This window comes from Octodon degus, unplaced genomic scaffold (genome assembly GCF_000260255.1).
Source record: "Octodon degus isolate 3935 unplaced genomic scaffold, OctDeg1.0 scaffold00246, whole genome shotgun sequence".
Lineage (NCBI taxonomy): Eukaryota > Metazoa > Chordata > Mammalia > Rodentia > Octodontidae > Octodon > Octodon degus.
Window position 1 is genome coordinate 2,517,466 of NW_004524822.1, and position 4,867 is coordinate 2,522,332.

The window sequence follows — 4,867 nt, forward strand, 5'->3', positions numbered from 1 at the left end:
GTGATCAAAAAATACAGTGAATGTTTAAAATTTTTTACAAAACCTTATTACAGTAAAAGACATAGGATAAAAGGAATGATAGGAGAAAATATATTTAAAGCAAAGCAAGGAGCATTTTTAATATTTTGAAGACAATTACTGAAATGGGTTTTTTAGACTTTTACAATTTAAACGTTCTTTGTACTTTGTATGATAATCCTCACGAATCAACGGTTTGCAGCAGTTTCTGTTAAGTAAAACCTGCTGCGCCCTCGTCCATCCCGTCCACCATATGTGGCACCATGTGACCTCCTCCAACTCAAGATGATTATGAAAGTGAAAATTTGCATTGATTCAGGCATCAGTGCAACCCCGATGACTCGATTAAAGATACAAAAGAAGAAGTGCAGAACTGCTTCAGGAAAAGCAAGAGTGACCAGAGGAAGGTTCTTGAGGTGAGAGGATGCATCCCAAGGGTCATTAAAGCTATCTTTTGCTCTATTAAATGTATTAAACATTGGCACATTCCCACACTTTTGATCACACCATCAAAGAATTGTTATCTTTCTTGCATTATGAAAATGTGAGGGCTGGCGAGATAGCTCATCAGACTAAGTGCCTGCTTAGGCAAGCACAGGGACCATGGTTTGATCCCTGGTACCTCATGCCATGCCAACCCCACCCTCGGGAGCACTGAGCCAGTGACCCATTCCGGGCATGGTGGCGTGCACCTGTAATCCAAGCACTGGGGAGGCTAAAAACAGGAGGATCACTAGGAATCCAACCTGCCTAGTGAGACCCTGTACCAAATACATAAAATTCAAAAAGAAAATATGTGATGTCCAAACTTACAAAAACAAAAAACCCCAGCAAACAAAAAGATATGGTCATTCTCAGCTTACCTGTTAATGCCATTGACCTGTGGGTTTATACACACCAAAAAGCAGAAATCCACCAACTTCTGTCTATCCTATTTATTGTATGCATTAGGAGAGATTTATATGATGAGTATTCTCACAGAGCCACCATTTTTTCCCAAATCACATAAGCAAACAAGAACACTGAGAGAATTAACATATCTTGATTTGAATGTCTAAAATACAGGGAGCATATGCACCAATCTTAAAAATAGAACCCTAAGAATAAAAATGCATTCACAATAGTGTGTTCTCTCTTGTGCATACTTTATCTATGCTTAGGTTACCAAAATGTATTACAGTTCCTCTGTGCCACATTGGTAAACTAAAAACTCCAACTAATTTCAAAGAAGTAGATATTGTTAGCCTCTTTTACAGTTATGGAGATGAGCAGAGGAACGGAAATTCGTTAATTGTCCTCAGGTTGCATAGCTGGGAAACTGGTCTCATCTCCATGACCCCAGAGCTCTAAATAATTTCTCATTAAAATCTGAAAGCAAATTCTTTTTAATTTTCAATTAATATTATGTTGCTTATGATTTTAGGAATCTCTTTTCAGTAAATATTCAAATAGAAGATACATTTAAATTTTTTAAATTTTTTTTATTAGAAACAGTTATACATCATTGTCTCATTATTGGTCTACACATACCTCACTTACATAGCTTATTTTATGAATTCTCTTTTACAATGTAAAATCACCCTACGAATCTGCCGAACTAAACCAAGGCCAGGATCAACAATTATGTATGAGAGTCAGATGCCCCTCTAGTCTACTGTATCCATTCTGTATTATTATTTTCCTGTACCTATGGCAACCACCACAATAAATGCAGTCTATCATTTTGCATTCTATATAGATTAATTTATTTTTCAGCCTTCTTAAAATATGTATTTGAATTTTAACTTCATGCTGAGTAACATAATGATTTTTGGAATACACTTTTCTATAATGCTCAAGTTCATCTGTTTTGTTAACTTCACTGTATTAATTATTTTGACAGCTAGATGATGTGCTCTGCATAAATTCTCCTAATGTCAATGTGGGTTATTCCTTGGATATTTCTGGTGTGACTTACACAGACCAATGTATATTTTGCATCTCAAACTTCACATCTTTTGTATCAGTACAGTTTCTCTTTTAACAAGACAAGATCTCAATCAAGGGAATAGAACTTTTGAACTTGCACAGAGGGGCCAAATTTTTCAAAAAAGTGATTTCACTGTTTTGCACTTCTGTCAGCATGGAGAAAATAGTGCTGCTGCCCCACGTGTCCTCCCACGCTTGGCTCTGACAGCTATTTATAAACATGTGTACAGTGTGTCTACTGCTTCCATTCTGGTCTGTGCTTGCTTTTCCCAGTATGTGGCGATGTGACATCCCTGCCTCGCTGCATGGGCAAAGTCCTTTCATAGCTCCCTCCCAAGTTTTCCTCTGAGTTGCTTGCACTTACATTGTTTTGAAGATGTGCTTTATATGCTTACACAGCATTAATTGTAAAGATCTTCAACAAGATTATTACTGCTTTGTCATCTTTCAAAGTTTTGGATTTTCTGTATTTATTCTTTATATTTTAATTTTATTTTGTAAAATAAAGGCCAAGCAAGAACAAAAATCAGAAACAAAGAAACAGGGCAACATACAGCAGTATGTATGTTACAGATTTTCAAACCAAAAATAGCTGATTAACAACGGTTTGTATATTATCTATTTTATTGTCAAATCTGTTGCTCAGATTAGTAGATATAGTTATATAAGATTAAACATATGGTTCGATATTACCACTTGCTTTCAAGAAATCTTAAATTTTTGTCCATGTCTCTTTTTATTTTTAACTGTTTTTTTAAGTTTGTTTTGAAGAGGGTATAGTACTACTTGATATGACATTAGAAACTGTACATATTTAGAAGACCAAGAGGTCAGATATGCAAGCATGGCTTTTGTCTTATACATTGTTGACCTTAATGCAGTTGCTTAGATCATAGCTATCAGCACATAGTGTTAGTCAAGGTGAAAATTCTACAGATTAATGCTATTTTGAAAAAAACTGATGGAGATTTTTAGTTCAATCACCTCAGCCATCCTGGATATGTATTTGTATGATTTTCCCCTACCTTTTTTCTTATCTTTTCTCTTTTCTTCATTGTTTAATCCTTAAGTTTCTGTTTTTTCTGAGGTATAACATAGCTAAAGATAACAATTTTTAAAATCAATGTCTTTTGTCTTAATGAATGATTTTTTCTAATCCCAGTATCTAAAAGATAAATGCCCAGTGAGTCCAATAAATATTAAAAATGTGCTTGCAATTAGAGCCTCAGTCCGTGTGCACATAATTTTGGTATTAGCTATGAAATAAGAATATAATTGCATTTTTAAAAAGTTAAACTTATTTTTCTCATTCTATTTATTGAACAATTTTGCCTCCCCATTCCTACACCCACGTCTGAAATCCACCTCAGGCTGACTAAATTTATGTACATTCTCTCAATCTGTCCCTAGACTCCACTGCATTTATCAATATGGTCATCCCTGTAACAATGCCACACCCTCTAAAATGATTTAGCATCATTATAAGACCTGATATCCCCTGGGAAAAACACCTTCTCTCTGAATTTCTTCTTCAGATATACCTCAGCTAAACAAAGACAACGTAAAATTTGTTGTGTTTTTGTATTATTTTTGCATTTATTTTTATGCAACTTGGCACAATTGGTCACATGACTAAACTACCAAGTTTCTTTGGAGGGAACCAATCATATTTCATTTCTTCTGTGTTTTCCTTAGAGGACATAAGGTAGTGCTTTATCCACAATAAAATTCCAGAGTATCAGCTGGAGGCTTAGTTTGCAACACTAAATCACATTTTGGAATTGTGACTTGTTCTCACTACATTAGGGACACCAACAAAGTCACCAGGGGATCCTACAGAACCTTTTCATGCTCAAGATTTCCTACCAGTGCCCATTGTTTGTTTTTTAGTTGGCTATTACATGTTTTTTGAATGCAAAGTATTAAAGAATCTTTTAAAACCATATTACACTGGTTAGTAAAATGAATAGGAAAGAAATTCTCCCAGTGTTTAATCTCTGTTCATATTGCTTCCATAGTTTCCATTTTTTCTCAATGGCAATTACTCACATTCTCAAAAATACAAATTCTAAGCACAGAATTAAATCTGGAGTTTCAATGTTCCTGTGTAATTACATACATGTAATCACTGATCCAGTTAGAAAGCAAATGCTCTACAAATAGTATGTAATAGATGAAGAGAAAGCCAAGAATAATAATTTTAAAATTTAAAAATTCTGGAAGTGCATAAATAAAATCATAGACAAGAGAGTCACAATAGGTTGCTAAAGCGGTCTAGGACATTGAAATTCCACCTTCATCCTAACACGTAGCAGGATTTAGGACACTGTCATTTAACTACATTTCCAAAGTGACCATGGTCAAAGCAACAGGCCTGAAGACGCCTAAAGAGGTGTCATATCTTATGTGAACTGTAACATTGATTATTGTTTTTTTGAACAGCGTCCTATACCTGGGATAATTATGGCATTCCTGACCAAGTTAGCACATCTGAGAACAATGCTTTTGCCTGTCTTCTCCCACTGCAAAGCCTGAAAAGGCTTTCATTGCGTGTTTATTCCTTTACATCCTGCTCCTTACAGTCAGATAGTTCTAACAATAAACACACATAAAAGTTTAAATCACCTGCAAAAGCACATTTATAAATTCAGGAGAGTTGCATACATGTAATGTAGAGTGGTAAAGAGATCAATACAAATAAATAAATAATAAAGGTCCAATCAGAAATTGCCCTCTGCATCTCAGTTTCTCTACCTGTTAGACAGGAATGCTAACTCTCTTCCTGAAATTCTTTATAGCTTTAAGATCACATAATTCTAGCTATGTCTGAATGCATATATGATTGTTTGGTCAAAATATACATTTTTTTCTAGCATAATTT

The 4,867-nt window shown here is 34.7% G+C and overlaps 1 protein-coding gene across 1 annotated transcript in view; it reads right to left on the minus strand.

Annotated features, from left to right (window-relative positions):
- Positions 1-4,867, minus strand: part of Syne1 (spectrin repeat containing nuclear envelope protein 1) — a 564,055-nt gene that overhangs the window by 400,169 nt on the left and 159,019 nt on the right. The window lies entirely within an intron of this gene.